Below are 21224 nucleotides of genomic sequence, written 5' to 3' on the forward strand. Positions count from 1 at the left end.
GTGTAGGCTGTTTTGTTTGCTGCAAAGTTCTTTTTCACTAGGACATCATTCTGTACACAGAATAAAAAACAATGTTCGCTTGAATGAGTCAGGGGGCGATAAAACCTTGCCTTCCAAGTACTGGATGAGGTGTTTCAGGTCAGGGTCCTAGCGTTGCTACTGTGCTTTTAAAAGATTTGTAGCTGATGGCTCCCAGGAAGGCGTCCTCATCGTCGTCCGGCGGCGGTGCATCTATAGGGGCTCGTGAGAGGCAGTAGGCGTCAGAGTGCTTGCGTCCGGACTAGCAAACGACGGTAACGTCAATCTCCTCGAGGCGCAGTCTCCACCGAGCGAGTCGGCCGGAGGCTTCCTTCAAACCGGCAAGCCAGCACAGCGTGTGGGGATCACTGACCACCTCGAACGGTTGTCTGTACAGGTAGGGGCGGAATTTCGACGTAGCCCCAGATGATCGCAAGGCACTCCTTCTCAGTTGTCGAATAGTTAGCCTCAGCCTTAGACAGGGAACGGCTAGCGTATGCGATTACCTTCTCCACTCCGTCAGTTTCTTGAACGCGGACAGCGCATACGCCCACGCTGCTTGCGTCGGTATTAATTTCAGTCTCGGCTTTTTCGTCAAAGTCAAAGATCGGTGGGGACTGTAAACGGCGCTGAAGTTTCTTGAAGGCTTCTCCTTGCAGTGCTTCCCATTTAAATGGCACGTCTACCTTTGTCCTGTGGGTCAGAGGCTCGGCGATGCGTGAAAAAGTTTTTACAACCCTTCGGTAATACGCCCAGTCCTAGGAATCTCTGGACAGCTCTCTTATCGGCCAGCGGTAGGAATAGTTCCAAAGCAGCTGTTTTCTGCGGGTCTGGGCGTACTCCCTCCTTGTTAACGATGTGGCCTAGAAACAACAGCTCTTCATAGGCAAAGTGGCACTTCTCTGATTTCAAGGTTAGGCCGGACGTCTTGATTGCGTCTGATACTGTTCCAAGCTTTTTTAGTTGCTCACCAATGTTCGAGGCGAAGACAATGACGACATCTAAATATACCAGACAAATATTCCAGTTCAGGCCTGCCAGCATTGTATCCATTACTCGTTGAAACATCGATGGTGCGGAATAGAGTCCAAATTACATTACCTTGAATTCGAAGAGGCCATCCGGAGTGATGAATGCGGTCTTTTGGCGGTCTCTTTCGTCGACATCAATTTGCCAGTAGCCGCTCTTGAAGTCCATTGATGAGAAATACTTGGCTTTGCAGAGCCGATCCAGTGTGTCATCGATGCGGGGAACGGGGGTAGACGTCTTTCTTTGTTATGTTGTTCAAGCGGCGGTAATCGACGCCAAATTGAAGTTCGCCTTCTTTCCCACTACAACAACCGGTGCCGCCCAAGGGCTGTGTGAAGGCTGGATAACGCCGTCGCGAAGCATTTCTTCCACTTGGTCCCGGATGGCTTGTCGTTTTCGTGGCGACACATGGTAGTGGCTTTGGCGGTGAGGCTGGACTTGCTGGTCGGTTATAATGCGACGCTTCGAAATCGGTGTTTGTTGAACCTTCGGCGATGACGAGAAACACTCACTGTAGCTTCGAAGCATATCATGTATTTGGTTTGTCTGTTCCGGGGCAGGGATGGGTTTATGTCGAAAGTGGGCGTGTTATCTTGGCCAGCCGAATCGTCTGCGTATGGGTCTTAGAAGGCGAAGGAATCTCGTACGTCGAATATTTCGACGAAGAAAGCAATCGTCGTTCCTTTGTAAACGTGCCGGTATTCTTCGCTGAAGTTAGTCAGCAGTACTTCAGCTGGTCCTTTGCGGAAATGTGCAATGCCTCTTGCGATGCCAATTCCTAGGTGGAGAAGGAATTGCATGTTCCCCTTGATGACGGCTTCAGTTTTATTCGCTTCCGTGGCGCCTACGGTGACGATGACGCTTGGGCGGGGTGGGACATGCACTTGTTCCTTTGGCACACTGAGTGAAATGTGATATTCCGGAGTTGTCATCGAAGGGATGGCCTCCTCCGTGGAAAGCGTAATCAGCTTGGATCACAGGTCGGTGATCGCTTGTTGCTCATTAAAGAAATCCATGCCCGTGATGAATTCGCGGGAACACTGCCGTAGCTCAACGAAGGTCGCAGGATAGGTATTATCTCCGTTCAGAGTCACTCGCGCTGTGCATCGTGCTGATAGCGTAATGAGGTGGCCCCTGCGGTTCAAATTTGTGGTCCGTCTCAAGCGGTTCTTACTTACCTCAGCTGCGCAGCGAAAGTTTCATTCAGCACCGAATAATAGGCTCCTGTGTCGACTAGAGCGGTATCGTGCCGGCCGTCGATAACCACTTCTAAGTCAGATGTCCTGGTTCTGGAGTTGCACGTCGTCCTCGGCGTCGGGTCACGGCTTCGGCGGTCATGTCAGTCGTGGGTGGGGCATGTGGTCGAAGATTTTCTGGATGGCGGCGTCATTTTGAAGACGTTTCGCGTTGTGGTAGAGGTTGTCATTGTGCGGCGTCAGCGTAGTGCGTGCGACGTATTCATACAGCGTGGTCGCTGGAGGATCTTCGTCGTTTCCGCGGCAAGCAACCTGACCTCCACAGGTTGCTTTGTTTAGTTTCCCCTAGGGGACCTTCCTCGGATAGCCGTGGCGTTGCTGCCGCGCGGTGTTGCGAAACGTGTGGTGGACGCCGACGGGTAGCGGGGCAGATGGCTTGACGACGTGTACTCCGCACATGCACACGCGCGCGCACGCACGCACGCACGCAGGCACGCACGCAAGCACACATACACACGCACGCGCGTATACACACACACGCACACGCACGCCAATACAAACACAAAAAATCTAACCCCTATTGGGATTCTAACCAGTCGCGGCACGACAAGGAAGCCTTGATTTTCTGACGCCTTAGGTGATGATGACAATGTCATCAGACTTTATCGACTCCGCCGTCTCTGAAGCTTGTTTTTTTGTCTTGTGGAACACTGGGGACATCCCTCACCCCCTCGTGTCTTACATGAGCCGGTCGAATTCAGCGATCTCGGTACGCGCTCTCACACCACCATCACTCCCTTGATCCTGCCGACCTTCCAAATTCCGGTAGGCGTACTAGAAGAAGCGGCAACCAGTCTGGAGGTTTAACTTGCTTAGCATATACCTCCTGCGCTCAAATGCACTGTACTTTGAACAGTGATTTCGTTGAACGTGGTGGTCCTGCGTGTTCATTCATCACGCGGCAGTTCCGCACGCTAAACAGTCCTTTTAATCCGAAAAGGTCACACGAATTTTCAGCGTCTTTCAGCACAAGCAGAAGTCTCATACAATAAGGCGTTATCTGAAAGTCATTTTTAAGAGTTTCCGAAATGAAAATAAATAGTTTCTCATTGCTAGCGCAGGTAGCAATTGAGTGACCGTGGCACGAACGTGCCTTAGCGCGATGGCACGACCTATAGCGCAAGTCCATAAAGGGATTTTAGACTCGCGCGTTTGGAGTCCAAAAAAGGTTTCGAAGTTCAAAAAATTGTCGACGATTACGGAACTTTCTAATGCGAAATTTGAGCGTAGCTCATCAGCTGTTTCAGCTTTTCCATCGACTGGGGTAAAGAATTCGAGGAAGACATGTACGCACAATCAAAGACAACTTGTTATTTTTCGCACACATTCCTTCGTCAAGAAACATTTCACTAAAAATTCTTGATTGTCATGCAGGAAGCTTTGAGGTCGGAGAAATAGATGTATATATGCTCTACTTGCTGCATCAGTGCCTTGTTCTCAAAGACGAGGTCTGTGCAAGTCTTTCGCGAGGTTGTCACAGCGGTGGAAGGCGTTACGAGCGAGCGGAACGAGATTTTATCCCGAATAAGTGGTAAGAAATTCCTGTTTGTCTTTATATGTACAGGCGCGGCCATAAGTAAACGGAGCACGCTATTGCGTTCGAAGAGCAATCACGCTTTCTCCATTGGTAATGAAGAAGCGTTGTTTGTCTACACGAAAACCCACCAACCTCCCCTACCAGGATGCGGGTACCACTGCTGGAAATTTCAATTAGGAGACGCGTGAAAAATATTCTAAGACAGTTGCGTGCTCCGTTTACTTTTGTCCGCGCCTGTACATTAAAGTCCCCACGCACCCTGCCACCCTGGCAGGTGGCAGTTAATGGTTGATCGCGATTGTATCCTCACTGTTGTCAGCGCTAACGCCTGCAGCCCACATCGCTCTCATCACCCCGCGTACCTATAAGCGCGATTCAGGCGCCCATTGACCGCGGGAGCCAGTTATGAACACTTCCTTTCATTAAAATGATCGGAGTGGAAAGCGTTGTCAACGCCAACGCCAATGAACGCCGACGTCCTGTGGATTCAGCGCCGCGTTTCTGGCGCAACGTTCTCAATGCCAACGCATGCAGCGCACATCTGTCACTACCTCCACGTAGCTTAAAGCACATTTAAGGTGTCCACTATTCCAAGAGGTCAGTTATGCGCCTTCACTCTGCTTTCCAAGCTGCCGCTCCATGGGTTTCGCAGCTTAAAGCTCGACTAAGGTGTCCACTGCTGGTTACAACGGACAACGGCGACGGCGACCCCGCAGAACAGAGAATCAGCGCCAAAGAGCTGCGCTCTAAAAAGGTTTTTACGGCACATTGAATCTACATTAGCGGAACTCGCTCTAATACCCCGTTGTCAAGAAAGGCTAGGTAAGGCTGCACGTTTATGGGAAGAGGAAGTCATGACCGATCAAAACCTTTTTCATCTGCATTCGGGGAGGCCATGCCGGTCTTCGAAGGAAAAGGAGAGAGAGGAAACCGAAAGTATCAGCACAAAATTCTCTCAAGCCGTGTCCAGAAAAGACAGCTGAGCACTTAATAACCTAATAACCACAGCGGCCAGGAAGGGTTCGTTTGTGGTTTTGAAAAACAAAAACCTTGAATCTAGTTGGTGGACGGGTTTTAAAGTAGTTAAACCGAGTAGACATGCCAAAAAGTATGTTAATTTGCCGTGTCATCTTTCTGGCATCTGACTGCACGCGACCCCGTTTCTCGATGAGGGTAGCTGATTGCGGAATTTTGTTGTTAATTATGAAAACTGCAGCGCCTCGAAACACGGACAACACGAAGTAGACACTACATGGGCTAAGTCGCCTAATATCGTTTCTCGCTCTTCATCTGCTCACGCTCTCTCCACTCGGTGCAAGCAGGTGCGAAGCCCTCCTCCTGTTGGCTACAGCTGATGCCACGCTGCTCCGAAATTACCCGCGTTACTCCGAGGCTTCATACAAGGTTCTCGCTTGGGTTTGACACTGTTAAGTAGTGCTTTCGTACCAAAAGTGCACTACAGGTTCTCCAAACTCTATCAAGTTATAAGAAATTCCCAGAATGGTCACAAAAATTTATGTAGCTAATTTACGTTTTGCTACGCACAATGCAGGACTTGCAGCAGTGTCACAGCGCAACGTTTCAATGAAGTTTTTGCTAAATATGTCCATACAGACAAAAAATACTACCAACCTACCCAAGCCTGCATTTTCCATCATACGCTTTTTATCAGAATAAAAGATGGCGCTGACGTCAGGAGAGGCCGAAGTCTTAATTTTACACTGTCCTGATGAGAAGCCACAATTTCCAGCATTTTTGTAGACACAGAGCTATAGGTGTTGGGGATGTATAACGCGAATTACAGAGGCGATGTCGAGCAGGTGATTTAAATAAAATATCACCCATAAGCTGTTGAGATGCATGTTGTAGGGGTGCCGGAGATGGGGAGGGGTGACTGTTAAGTTGGTTTTGTGGTCACGGAAAAGTGCCTTCTCTGTATACACCTGCCGGTACAGGAAAGCTTCGTCTGTCAATTGTGTACGGGGATGCAGAGGGTGCCAGTGTAAGTATTCTGCGTAGGAGAAATTCCCGACTCACACGAGCTTCAGGGAGGTGTTTCGAGCGAAGGTGTCTCAGAAACTGTTCAAGCTGAATCCACCAGCTTTTCTCCTTATATATCTCATCAGATCATTTCTAAAGTATGCAGAGTTCATTTACACTAATTTCGAGTTCATTTGATATCGCGGCTCTTACCTTGAATTCATATTTTTTTGCCGCTGACGGTAAGCTGAAGTAGGTGCAGTGAAAACATTCTGCGCTGAGGAAATTTTGAATTTTTTATTTAATATATCAGGTTCACGCAGAACAGTAAACATGATAAGTTCGATTAAAATCCTTCTACGTTCACAAGCTTTTGTCTGAACCCGTTTGAACTCCTTCCATTCGGTTCGGACCTGACCGAACCTGTTCGAACCGGAACGCAATGTCGCTCCGGAGCCGAACCCGAAACCAAACCCGAAAAAATTCCGGTTTGACACCCTACAGTCGCAGCACGCCTGCTGCGGCAGTACTGGGAGTGAGCCTCCACACCATGCTCTGTGATGGCAGATGGAGAAGCAGTGCAGTTTTGCTTAGCTCCGCCATGGATCGCAGATACCGCAAACTTTAGCATCCGGCAGTACCTTTCAAAAGCAGAGCGTTCAGAGCGGAAGCTAGGTCGTTCGTGCCGACATGTAGAAGAATTGCCTAGGCTGTTGGAGTTGATTGTTTGATTGATTGATTGATTGATTGATTGATTGATTGATTCAATTTTATTTCTCAACATTCATACAAGGCATGCTTGTGAAAACATCTGGATCCCTAGCTAAAAGCTAGTTGGGATCCATGCAAGTCAGTTTCAAAGTAGAAAATTTGCAGGCATAACCAAAATTAATTACATACATATAAAAGCTCATGAAATTAGGAAGACATAAATGGGTACATAGAGCAACAATATTCAGAGCACCAAGCCTCTTTTACAAACACATGCAAACACACAAAAATGCATGAAAAGAAAATACGCTGGCTTCACTCATTGTTTATAATATTTCTTCATTGACACAGGAAAAGTTTTACGATGTTTGAGTTCACTTGGAAGCTTGTTCCACAGCTTAATACCAACATGGGCCATCCTTCTTTCTCCATAGACATTTTTCGTTTTCGGAAGAGGGAAGTTTCTATGAGTGGCGTTGCGTGCGCATAGTGGTGGGATACAGAATAGCGATGAGTGTAACGGGTAATTGTCTTTAAGGCATGTGTGTATTGTCAAGACTGTCCTGTATTCAAGTAATGATTGTAGTGGCAGCATATCCATCTGTTTAAAAAGAGGAGCAGTGTGGGCGTTGTATCTTGAATGTGGAATGAATAGAATTGCCGTTTTTTGCAAGACCCTAAGTGGTTCCAAATAAGATCGGTAAGTGTGGCCCCATGATTCAATGCAATATGATAACTGGCAATAACGATATCCTGGAGCGTAAACACATCCGCGGTGATGCCACCGCGTTGGGTGACGAAGGCTGCAGTGGCAGGTATAGGAGATCAATATGTTGGAAGGAGTGCTTCATTTGGGAATCACCCAGCGGCTGTCGAGACATCAGACCATGCGAATTTCAACAATGCATTTTTCTCCGTGGCCCTGCCGATCTCCACAGTTCTTCCATAAGCAGAAATTGAAGGTCTTACGGACCCAGTGAAACGTTAAAGCAGGTGGATGGACGCGCGTTGAAAGAACGAACAGCAGCAGCAACAGAATGGGGGGTAGCAGCGAGTCATGACGTTTTTTTAAAGAAATCTATGAGATGTGGGCATGCTCGGCGTTAAATAAGAAATACAAATAAGATGAGAGATATTAAGAGCGCTGTGTTTTGTATGATTATATATTGATTAGTAATACAGACTTTACATTCATTTCAGTCGTGCCCGTTGCAAGCTGTTTTCCTTTTTAATTCTGGGATTTTATATTATCTGTTGGAGCAGCTGCTGCGCAACCAGTGTGCTGGCTCAGTGCTGGCTCCTGACCATGCTTGATACGCCGGAATGGTGCCGTCAGAAGACAATATTTTTTTTTTGTATAATGACAAGTTGTGAGTAAGATACCGGCGCTACTACGACAGGATTACACGCTGCAAAAAGGTCGGTATATTTACGCATGGTCAAAGGTGGATGTGCAAGATAATATCAGGAAAATGTCACATTAACACACCCTTGTTTAGATGTTCAAAGTGAAACCTTTGTCCCCCGGCTGTTATTAAAATTGCCTAAAATGCATTTTTGGTATTGTGGCAGCATAAGTAATGAGCAAGGAATACCCGCAGCGAGAGCTCACGCATCGAAGACCGAAAATGTAACTCAATGTTCACTCAGTTCATCCCCCGCCGCGTTACACCATGCTGAGTGCTAGTAAAACAGCTTCACGTAGCTGCGTGAGGGCGAAACCGACGGAGAGGTTTCCTACAGTTCAAGAGCCTTCAGCATAATTTGACCGCAAGGCGCTTCTGAATGTAACTCCAAGCCTAGACCATGTAAATGTACGCCATCACTCACCTAAAAAGACAAGCTAAACGCGCAGAGCAAAGCCTAGGCAGCTGCCTCACTGACCGGCTCGTGCACGCTCCTTGTGTGGACAATTCGTCTTTTCCTGGCTATAGTATACGCGAAAGCGAAATGAGGTGCCGTCTGTACGATGCACCTGTCACAGCATATGGTGGTTATCAGAGGAAACTATCTCTCCTAGAAAACCTGAATACTGTGAAGCGAAGAGCCACGTGGCGATGCGAAGAGCACTGCTAGCCGCGCATAGCCAACGAGGTGCGGCGGCGCTGCCGGCGTTCACCGGCCAGAGTACAACGACCACAAGTTTCTTATTGCAACTGATTGTGATTTGGTTTAGGTAATAGGAGTTTAATGTCGCGAAGCGACTCACTCAATGAGAGATGCCTCAGTGAAGGTCTCCGGAAATTTCGGCCACCAGGTAGAAAGGCGCATTTAAAGAAGGAGGTCTCCACTCGCATGACTTCCCCCTTAGCAACAAGGGTACCCCGCAGGGATCGGTCCTGTCACCCTTTCTCTTCAACGTTGCAATGCTGAAACTTCCGCATCAATTAGCACAGATCCCGCAACTCCAGCATAGCATCTGTGCTGACGATGTCACCTTGTGGACCGCCGAGGGCAGTGATGTCGAAATCAAGGAGAGACTCCAGCGTGGCATCGATATCGTGGGGAACTATGTAGACCACAGGGGGCTGCGGTGTTCTCCAGCCAAATCTGAATTTCTCATATTCCGCAAAATGAGATCCCTTGCACAACCGCCACCGGCCATCGAACTCAGTATTCGCGGAGTCCCCAATCCTCGAGTACCCAAAATTAAAATCTTGGGCCTAATTCTACAAGAACACGGCTTGAATGGTGGCGTAATTCAGGAGCTTCAGGGAACCTCGCAGAAAATTATGCGGCTCATTCGCCGCATCAGTAACCGCCACTCGGGCTTGAGGGAAATCAATATTCTCCGTTTAGTACAAGCCTTTGTGATCATCCGCACAGCTTGCATATGCCCTTACCTACATCTCAAGTCAGCTGAATAAGAGAAAGTGGAGGCCATAATCAGAAAATGCGTCAAACAGGCAGTTGGGCTACCCATGCACACAGCGACTGAGAAAGTGTTACGTCGCGGTCATCATAACGCCCTAAGTGAGATTATTGAAGCGGTCACCGCCTCGCAGAACGAACGACTATCGGCAACACCAACCGGCAGACACATTCTGTCCACACTAGGCATAACATACGAACGACAAGGCGGACCAACAACTAACCTTCCCAAACATATACGACAGCTTCTGGTCATTCCTCCACTACCTCGGAACATGCACCCAGATTTCTGTTATAGATTTCTGATGGACCTGCTATTACGCGAAGTTCATTCCGCGATACGCCGAGATGGTCGAACCTCTTCGTGAGTTGCTGCGAAAAGATTCAGAGTTCCAATGGGATTCGAAGCGCCAAACTTGTTTTGATGAAATGCGTCATTTTTTGTCTGACAGATGCTTGCAGCTGTTTGATCCTGCCCTTGAGACCATCGTTACAACTGATGCGTCCGGAATTGGCCTCGGAGCAGTACTGCAGCAGCGGCGTGGTCACGAAGTGGTTTCTGTTGCTTTCGCTTCCAGGAGATTGACAGATGCGGAAAAGAAGTATTCCACTGGCGAGCTTGAAGCTTTAGCGTGTGTATGGGCCTGCGAACATTGGCGTGTGTACCTGTGGGGCCGTTCGTTTAGTCTGCGCACGGATCACCAGGCCCTGGTAACTCTGCTGACAACAAAATGGGTGGGTCGCAGACCCTTCAGAATTGCAAGATGGCATGCTCGGCTACTCGATTACAACTACACAATAAAATTTCAGAAGGGCAGTGAAAACGTTGTGGCGGATGCGCTCTCACGAATGCCCCAGTCTGCACTCGGGGGGCACATGGAACCGGAAGGGCCTGCTGACGCAATGTGCGTTGTTTCGTCGTGCATAAGCCATGAAGAGTTCGTGGCTGAAACTTCGCAGGATCGAATGCTGCAGGACGTCATGCAGTTGACTACCTCGTCATGGCCGCCAAGTAAGGATCTACCATCAGGGGCACACCCCTTTCAGCGCATCCGAGACGAGCTGTCTGTCGCTGGAGGGATTCTTCTTCGTTGCGAGCAGTAAATTTGTTGTGCCTGCATCGCCAACTGGGCGCCTCCTGTCAGCAGCTCATGAGTCGCACCCAGGTATTTCACGGACTAAACAACGGCTACGTGAGAAGTACTGGTGGCCAGGAATGGACAGACAGGTGGAACATCTGATTCAGTCTTGCGCTGTCTGGCAATTCGTGGACAAATCGGCGCGACTAGTAGTGCCCCCGTTACAGCCGGTAGAGTTCCCCTCATGTGCGACGACAGGAGAAACACCTGCCCTGCTTTTTTATGGACGTCTCCCAACAACTAAGCTGGATGTAGTCGGAGCTCCAGGTGCCCAGTTCTTCCAGAGGACACACATTGAGTTGCAAGCGTTGCGTCAGAGAGTGGCCGAACATCAGCAGGCAAGCAAACAATACATGGATAGGCGACGAGCTGCCAAGCGCGCGGCGCTTCAGCCAGGCCAACGAGTACGGGTCAAGTTGCCAGGGCACATTCCCAAACGCACTCTTAGGTATTCCCAGCCCTTGACGATTGTTAAGCAGTGGCACCAAGACACCTACGAACTGGAAGATGGCCGCAGGTGGAACCGAGAGCATTTAGTGCCGTACCCTAGGGAGCATCTGCCCGCTGCCGTCGCAAGTTTTCAGTTCGGCGCTACCTGGAACTTCCTTGGGCCTCATTCGACCACAGCACCCTCAAAAGAAAGCTGCGCAGCTCAAGCATCACCAGCGAGAACGGAACCACCCGTACCTTTGCGACGACCAACGCGAGAGCGAAGGCAACCCCCGTGGATCGCGCACTATGAAATGTGATTGTTGACAATGTGAAGTAGTCAAATGAGCCGCCACCTTGGCTCATTTTTTAGTAGGGGGGATGTTATAGTTATGTTAACCTCTCCAGGAGGGCGCCACGGGCTACCCTAGCTGTGTATATAATGACGCAACTAATCTATTAAAAAGGTCTTCGTTCGGCTACTGGCGTCGTGCTTGCTTGGCTGGCTGCTGCTCTGCGTGTGCCAGCCCGCGATACAACAATTTCCACGCTGAACGTCGCGCAGAGAGAAACAAATCATTAGGCAAACGCTTTCTTAATGATACCTCTGTGGTATATGTTGATGGAGCAGATTCTCCGGCTGTAACTGTGGTCACCACGGAACGTGGTACGCTCTTAAATGGGGGCACTATACGCACTCAGCACACAGATGTAGGAGAAGAAACAGCCATTGCTCTAGCCATTGCGGGATCCTCTGCAGAAACCATTGTCAGCGATTCAAAATAGGCGATAAGTAAATACACGTTTGGAAGAATCTCCCTACAAGCAGCACGGATTCTGCTAAATTATCAGCCCACGCTGCGAATTCGCCTGATCTGGATGCCTGCTCATGCCTCCCTTGCTGGTAATGAGGCGGCTCATAACCTTGTTCGAGAACTGTCGCGCCGAGCTGGGTCGTGCAGCCCATCCCCCTTTACTGCGGCAAGGACAGGTTTTTTTCTTACAGAGAAATCCTGCAGCACTACAGGATTGCAAGACTCAGATTCCCCCTAGCTGATAAATCGCTCTCCAAGCAACAGGCCAAAGCCTGGCGTAAACTTAAAACTGACGCCTATCCAAATCCCCAATTGTGTAGCTTCTATTCGGAAGGACTGTACTCAGACAAATGCAAAAATTCAAAGCCGATCTAAATCATATGATCTGGAACTGCCCGCAGGCCCTACACGCGAGTCAATTGCTTACCGCTCTGGTCATTGGGAGGCTCTATTGCTCAGCCCCGACCTGGGGACACAGACCAAGCTCCTCCAGCTGGCTGAAGACGCCGCCGCTGCCCAAGGGATAGCGGCCGCCGTTTAAGTGGGGGGCGACTTCGGGTCTCTTCTCTATATCCGTTGGAAATAAAATTTCACCACCACCACCATCTGGGTTTCTTTAACGTTCACTGACATCGCACAGTTCAGGAGCCTCTAGAATTTCGCCTTCATCAAAATTTGATTGCCGCAGCCGAGATCGAACCTATGTATTTCGGGTCAGCGGCCGAGCGTTATAACCACTGTTCCATCGCTACGCACCCCAGGTGCTTGTGAAATTCGTTTCTTACGATTACACAGTCTAAAGCCTACTACACAAGATCCCTGGAGAAAAGTTATCTCGCTACTCAAAGTAATAATGGAGTTTTCTTCCTCTTTCCAAAACGTTGGCTTCCGCTCTGCGGATAGCACGTGTGATCACTAGCTCAGGGTAAATGCATAGCGTGAGCGCGTGCACCGCATTCCCAAGCGCGTAGCGGTCCGACCGATGCAGATTTCATTAAAACTGTACTTGAATAGGTACTTTACTTGAAATATTGTAAGTTTCAGGTTGTAGTCAATTTTCACACTTGTTCGTCGAGGTTAGTGCGTCTGTTTTTCCCGCTTTTTCTGTACGACGCAACACTTAGATACTATTTTTTTTTTCGAATAAGCTGCTCCGGCCACCTGAGAATGGATAGTGTACTCTTCCGACCGGCTCCCCGAGAGCAGGAATTCGGAGTCACATCGTGTTGGAAGCTCAGTGATCAACAAGGCTGAGCTGGCGCTAAGGTTTTCTTTTAAGTTGTACAACATGAACTGGTGGGCGAGTTCGTCTGACATATCTAGTGAAGCAGCGCTACGGCACAGGGCCAAAGGGGAGAAAAGGACGAACACAGCGCTGAACTGACAACAAATGTTTATTCCGGATGCTAACAGCAGGTGCAAAAAAGTATATATATGCTGTTAGCATCCGGAATAAACATTTGTTGTCAGTTCAGCGCTGTGTTCGTCCTTTTCTTCCCTTTCACCCTGTGCCGTAGCGCTGCTTCACTAGAGTACCTACCTTTTAAGTGTTGCAATGTCAAATTATTGCCTTTTCACCCTTCTGTCAATAGGTATGCTATCCTGTTTTACATCGCCCACGAGCAATTCCTGTTAGTTACTTAGAGATGTTTATGGTACCTGTTTAAATGGCTCGCCTTACATGCTTATTGTCATCTGTTCTTGTGAATGTGTACATATGTAAATACAATTTTTTCTAAACACAAGGCTGAGCTCCCGGGTTGAGACCGGTGCATTGCACTGCGGCCGGCTGATGCCCGCCTCTTCCCCATAGAGGGGAAGATTGAACGCATAATTTTTGCCTGCGGGGGGTTCGGCATGCACCACAAACCCCCGCCCTAAACGAATCAAAAGGAAGGTTTATAATCATTTCTTCGCTATGAGGAGATCAGTCAGATACACTTAACAGTGCTTACTTGTAGGGTGGTGTTTCTGCACGGTCGAGCAGATTGGGAACCAGGAAGTAAGAGACAATGGTTACAGGTTGTAGGAATAGCACAGAAGACTTAGTAGAGTTCGCGGTGAAAATTATTTACTGGTGATTAATGACATCCGCAAGTCTAAAAACCAAATAGACCATAGGATAGGTGCGCTGAATTAGCCTATACTTTAAACAGGGAACGGAAGAATTTGGTGAGGCGGAAACCCACCGATTTAGCGGTTTGAGGGAAAGGAGAGGAATTCAGTACATTTTTGCTGAACAGATATTCGGCTTTAAATGATAGAACAATAATCTCACAGCTATCGTTATGGAAACCGTTCGACAGGATACTAGCAAGCTACCTGTGTCGACGAAATATCTGATAAAGAAACGGCAAAGCATGAAGGCCTCTAACCGCAGACAGAACAGGCAGAGCTATGTAATCAATCAATAACGGCAAGGTTGCCAACCTAAGGTAGTTTAAAATGGCGAGAATCGAGCATGCTCTGAAGAGAGAGAGAGAAAACTTTTTTATTACAAATGAATACGACACACCCTTGGACCCCGCACGACCCCACTGCACATGAGTGTTTATGTTCCTAAGGCCCATAAAACTGACAGCCCGGGTGATGGCGACGGTCTGCACGGCCGGGTCGTCAGAGCGCAGCAGTCTCCCAGCCCTCCCAATTCTTGATGTTCTCTAGGCATAGCGGGAGGGTCTGCCAGGCAGAGGGAGAATACGTGGAAGGAAGAGGTGAAAGATTCTGGGTATAGAGAGCAGGCAGGAGTAAGGAAGGAGGGATGACAGTGGGCTAGGGTAAGGAGAGTGTGGGGCTGTAGTTTTTGCCAGTTTGTAGCGTGTTTGTTATCTGGAGAGGGAAGGGGTGGGGGGGGGGCAGAGCTGGCGCGTGGCTCCTTAGGTCTTTGTCCGCTCGCTGAAAGTGCATGCGCTCCTTCGTGGATCCCCGATGCGAGGCCACCTGAGCCCGATCACTAGGGATAGGGAAGTCATGATCGCCTGATGGTAAATTAGATTAAAAGCTATAGAGAGGTCGAGAGCTGAGAGTGCCTTGGTGTGACATGGAAGAAACGGGTCGAAAATGTGTGTTAGTTGCATCATTGCGTCCTTTGCGGATAGATGGGGTGGAATCCCACCATGCCATGCGGGTATACATGTGCCTTGTGAGTCTCGTCAACACAACATGCTCGAAGCTTACCGAGGGATGAGGTTAGTGAAATCAGGCGAAGGTTTTGAAGTGTAAGTGGTTTGTTAGGTTTTGTTATGAATGTTTGGTTCGCGTGCGCCGGGTCTGCGGGAGGTTACCATCCCGTCAGCACTGGTTGAAGTTTTGCGTAATTTGGGTGATCCATTGGTCGTCCAGATTACGGACCATGGAGTTTGTGATTTGGTCTCCACGAGGTGCGGAGTTGGTTAGGAGAATCAGGAGGGCTGATATTTGTGATTTCTGTGTCGAGTGTGAGATTGGCTTATCCTCTGTAGGGGCGGTAGAGTTGTGCGGGCACATGGAGGGCTGTATGTGGTTTGAAGTGTGCCTAGGAGCGTGTCAGGATCGTCAATGTGTTCCTGTGCGAGGCGTGTCACGTGGTGTTGTGTTGCTGATTTGGTGCGTGTAGGTTCAATGAGGTGTTGAAGGAATTACCTCGCGCGTTTGCTGGACAGATTGCCGGCCTTGCCACCGCATATTTATTCCCAGTTGGATCGGCAGAGCTCCTCAGAGTGTGGTTGGATTTGTAATAAGGGAGTAATTACTCATTGTTGGATTTCTGCGTGCAGCGCGGCCAGCGTTTTTAAGCATAACGGACGTAGCTTAAAAACGGTGAAGAGGAAGTTAAGCATAGCATAACCAAGATGTATTCGTTAGGAGACAAAAGGGCAATGTCTTCAGCAATACGGATAAGATAGTTGGAGTAGCCGTAGAGTTCTCAAAGCTACACAGTAGCCACATTAATCAGGAGATCGAGAGAGGCAGTAGCGCATAGCTCTGTGACATCAAGCCAATAACGAAAGAGGAACCAGAGAAAGCTCTAGGAAAGAAGTCGCCAGGGACATGTAAAATTACATACCCATCAGCTTATTGTCCGCTAACTTTAAGGTATTTACTAAAGTAATAGCTAGCAAAGTCAGGACAACCATAGACCAAATCATGAGGCAGGCCTTCATAAAGGCAATTCGACAATATATCCCATTCACACTGTAAATCAGATGATAGACAAGTACTCATTGTATGACAAACGCCTATGTATAGCCTTTACAGATAAAGATTCCGAGAAGGCATTTGACTAATTGCAGACTTCAGCATTAACGTAGGCATTTCACAATCAGGGCGTAGAACAGCCCTTTGTAAAAATACTGGTTTGGTTTGGTTTATGGGGTTTAACGTCCCAAAGCAACTAAGGCTATGAGAGACGCCGTAGTGGAGGGCTCCGGAAATTTCGACCACCTGGGGTTCTTTAACGTGCACTGACATCGCACAGTACACGGGCCTCTAGAATTTCTCCTCCAAAGAAATTCTAGCCGCCGCGGCCGGGATCGAACCCGCGTCTTTGGGGTCAGCAGCCGAGCACCATAACCGCTGAGCCACCACGGCGGCTGTAAAAATACTGAAAAATATCTATACCGGGTGGACAGCAACAGTAGTCCTCAAATAAGAAAGGGTGTCACACAGGGAGACACGACATCGCGAATGATGTTATATTTTATTTATTATTTGTATAGTGTCATTCCATGTATATCTTCAATACACAAAGCTCAGCGGATCCATAACCAAATGCTAGTAACGAATCAATACACAAGAGTATGAAAAAGTGAGCCTGAAGAGGTTGACATCCACCGCCTGTTTACAGGATTACTGAGGGGGCCTGGATTGGGAACAGTTGGAGATAAGATTTAATGGAGAATACCCTATTAATCTGCGAAACACTGATGAGACGCCATTCCTAAGTCACTCAGGAGATGAACTGCAAAGCATGATCAATGTGTATTAGACAGGCAAAGCACAACGGTGGGTATAGGAATTAATATGGAGAAAACGAAATTAGTGTTCAGCACTCTCAGAAGGGAACAGCACTTCAGAATTGGTAGCGAGTTGCTGCAAGCGGTAAGGAAACACGCCTGCTAAGTGCAGGTAGTGACCGCAGATCCCGATCACGGAGTGAAATAACTAGAAGAATAATAATGGTGTGGAGCGCATTGGGCAGGTTATCTTAAACCATGAATGACAGGCCGTTTACCAACATCCCTGAAGAGAAAATTATATAACAGCTGTTTAGTACCGGTACTTACCTATGGAGCAGAAACGTGGAGGCCAACGAAAAGGGTTCAACCTAAGGTAAGGACAGCGCAGGAAGGCATGGAAAGAAAAGTGAAAGGTGTAACGCTGAGACAGGAAGAGGGCAGAGTTGGTCAGCGATCAAATATGGGTTCATCACAAGGCAGAACAGCGCAAGCTACACACGGACAAGAAAGTATACGAGACACCCACAGCGCTGACTTACAACTGAAGGTTTATTCAGCGCTGTGTGTGTCTCGTCTACTTTCTTGTCCGTGTGTAGCTTGCGCTGTTCTGCCTTGTGATGAACCAACTAGCCCGCAATGTGTTATTCAAATATGGGTTATTGACATCCTATAGTCTAAACCAAGAGGAAGATATTGGCTTTGGCTGGGCCGGTAATGGGGAGGCAAGGTAACCGATGGTCCTAGACTAGTTTGCAAGAGAAGGGAAGCGTAGCAAGGAGTCGCAGAAATTTAGGTGGGTGGATGAGAGTAAGAAGTTTGCAGAGATAGGCCGGCTGCAGCTGGCACAGGGCAGGGCTAATTGGAGAGATAAGGACGAAAAATTTGTCCTGCGGTGCGCATAATCAGGCTGATGATGTCGATGGTAATATATGTGGTGCCTATGATGGCTTCCACCGCAAGTTCTTGCTGACGGCCTTCTGCCCTCATTGCCAACGGGCGATGCAGCTCTCTTGCCTGCCCCTCGTTTGCTTTTTTCCTGTTTGCTTTTGCACTAAAATTTCCTCTCGGACAGCCTCAAAAAAGAAACAAGTGATCGAACTGAACGGGTGCTCCAATAAGAATGACGCTCGTGGCATGAGAAAATGAGAAACCCCTCCCCCCCGTTCTCACACCATGCATCCTCCTACTCGCGCTGGAGGTGCAGCGACCTGCGCAGCAGACGGTGGCGATATGCGGAAGAGGACGAAGTGTCGTTAGCACGCGCTAGAGAATGCCGTAGACCTTCGCCCCGCCGGATACTGCCACCGCCGCTATCGCCTCTCCGGCAACGCTCTTAAAAATGTGGCCACGGTAGCCTCCTTGGTACCTCCACAGAGGCATAAGCTACGAAGGACAAGGCGTCCAGCCGTAGCACCCGTCCAGCGGTCCCGCACTCACCAGCAATTTTGGACCTCAAACAGTACAGTTTGCTCGCTTTCTCAGAAGCAGCTGGTGCTGTCTCTGGAAATGTCATGACAATTCCATGAAAATTTCATGAGTGGAGCGCGAAGTGTGGATTGCGGATTTCTCTTGGAGATCGGTGGACTAAAGTGACTTGGGCTGAATTTTTATTTTCCTCATTTATGGCGTTATCTGCGTTGGATATCCACGGTGTGCGCTCCGCTGCTGAGGAAAGCTTCTGATTTGAAAGAGGACTGCTACATTGTTCGGTGAATGAGCGGAGTACACTCGAGTATCGCGATCTAATTGTGGAATGAGCGCTTGTTAGTCGCGCTTGAGGAAGTCAGGATGACTGCTTGAGTCTGCGTCAGGCATCTGTCACTCCGCCAGCTAAACCTTTACTCCAAAAACCGTTTTGCCTTTCTCACTGGAGAAGCTCTTGATACCGCAGGAAATAAATTGCCTCTCACGTCACTGAGAGCGGGCGCAAGCATGTGTTAGCGCTCTGCCCGGAACGCCGGCACGCGTCCCACTCGGCTCGCCTAGAAAGCCGGCACGCGTCCCCCTCGGCTGGCCCAGAACGCAACAGCACGAAGCGACGAATGCTTCGAGCGAGGCCCAGCAGAGGACCGAGAGACGCCGACGATACGAGACGCGTCGGAAAAGCCCTCCAAATTCTACAGATCCGCCGAACCTCCCACGTATCAACGACCATTATCTTACTGTAGTATCCGTAACTTCATGTAGTCTTGTATCCTTAAATAAACCAGTTTGCTTTATTCGAGAAGAATCCGGCCACTTCTTGCTAACATATGGAATACGCGTATGTCACAAGAAAAGACACAGTGCAGTTCAAGACAACGGTTCATGTGCTCCGAGCCGGTGGTAAACGCACTCGGGCATTGGACACGTTTTCTGGCTGTTAAATATGCCCTGACCATTACTTTCACCCGTCGACTTGGGAACCGCGCATCGTCTCCCTGTCAGCTTTCGCGACTATAGCAGGCGCAGGGATCCCTCATTTTCGATAACTGGACAGCGATCCCGGCTTGTGTTTAGCTGGTACACTTGTCTGCCCTGGGCAGCGCACTCGGCACCCCTGACTGCTTGCAGTACTCGATGAACTATCTTGATCGCGCCCGGTCTATGCCCTCAGCTTCTCCCCCTTTGGCGACAGAGGTAGGCTCTTCTATCTAATGTGGCTTAAAAGGCTCCATTACGTGGTCACGGTGGATATGCTACTGGCACCGAACATTTGCCAAGCGCAGAACGATTGCATCAAAGATGTAGAAGATGCTTCTGAGAACACGTAGCGCAGGAGGCTGCGGCGAGGGACGGGTGGTTTAAGTCATCGTGTATACCTGTTCTGGCGTTGGCAGTGGTTGTAGCCTTGCTGGGGGTGGTGAGATTTTTCATTTCGAAAGCACTAGGAGAAAACCCGGCGGCGTTACATCGTGATCGCGAGATAGGGTGACGACATCCCGCAGATGCACAGAGCAGACAGGATGTAGAGGTGGCGCTGTAGTCGAGCTTTTCTTTTCCTGTCGGGTCAGTTTCGCTCGCAGCTCTAACGACAGGCAGTTAAGTTTTTCTTCGTAGAACGTCGGAATGGCCGGTTGGTCTATGATCGTATGCGGTTAGGAGTACGAAGGGCTCTTCGCGTCTTCCGCTCGTCCGGCGACACGTTGCCACTTGGGGAAGCAACTCCAACTTCTTGACAAACAAAACCGATTTACTAAATTTGGGACCAAGAAGAAGTACTAAGAGAAAAAGGCGGTTAAAAAAAGACTGTTTAAAGGAAGGGCTGTATAAAAGCGGCCGAGACTGACACTCGGCACGCTCCTTTTTTTTTGTTTGCAGTGGGTTTTAATCTTTTCAATAATTGGGCGGAGCTTTAGCAAATCTGCTCTTGCCCAGTTTCGACCAATACCGGTGCAAGGACACTGTACATATAAGTGGGTGGAGCCCAGTGCTCGCCAGAGCCCGACTCAGCGGGCCGCGCACTTTTCCTAGAACATGCAACCTATCGAGGCGCCAGTAAAGCAGAACTCCACCGCTTAGCTCGACAGTCGAGTGGTTTCAGAAGTCGCCCACGTATTTGACCTCCTCCCCGCTTGAGAACTCATCTTTTTTCACTGGGAAACGATCGCCGGCCCTTTGCGACCCTGACAAGGCTGTTCGCGGCCTTGCTCCCGGTTTCCCGCGGCCTTGGAGAGCGTCCGAAGCGCGCGACGCGCTGTCATCCTTCCTAACCCCTCCAGATTTTCCAAAGTACACAGCAGTTGCCGGCGAAAGGAGAGAAAGGAGCTACTGGCACCGTAGGCTCCTAGCTTAACACCTCCCCACCACGAATGTTGGGCGGACACTCGCCGTACACACAACGTACAAAAGCGCGCAAAAGCACAAAAGACCCAGCCGTCAACAACATAAAAAAACGCAACAGCTCAAGGGACCCGACCGTCAACCGGGCGCTGTACCAACAACATACAAAAAGGAGCGCTTCTCCGTCCTTCTAACAACTGCAAAAGAAAACATGCTCAAGACGCTGTCACGCATGCAGATGCAAACACCATTCTCATTTAACACATTTACAAACATATGGAACCCTCTGTTAAAATCATTAAAAATCAGAGATACATGCAACAACACTGCAATAATTACGAAATGGAGAAAGGATATGACTGCACAGTTTTCAAGAAGTTGCCCATACATCGCAACATGACCCGACGAGGGCAAGACAGACATTATAACGCGGCGCTCTTAGTCAGACACAGTCTATAGGTCAGCACAAAGGAAAACTGTTCACACAAGAGAAAACAACACACCTGCATGAGCCTGTCCAATTTTCAGTCTCAGCTGTACCTGTTCACGTTCCCCCACTCTCACTCACTGCTCCATTGTGTGCTCGAGCCACAGGCCACTTTACTCTTATTACCACCCGTCAGTAGCAGAGTGGGTTAAGGCTTTGGGCATAGACATTCGTTGCTAGCCACCAGGATCGAACACTTGAACTGATCTCATAATTGTAAACATTACGTGCTGCAGCTTGCACCATCGTCGCA

The sequence above is a fragment of the Amblyomma mixtum genome, chromosome 10 (genome assembly GCF_055824585.1).
Source record: "Amblyomma mixtum isolate Tamu chromosome 10, ASM5582458v1, whole genome shotgun sequence".
Taxonomy (NCBI): domain Eukaryota; kingdom Metazoa; phylum Arthropoda; class Arachnida; order Ixodida; family Ixodidae; genus Amblyomma; species Amblyomma mixtum.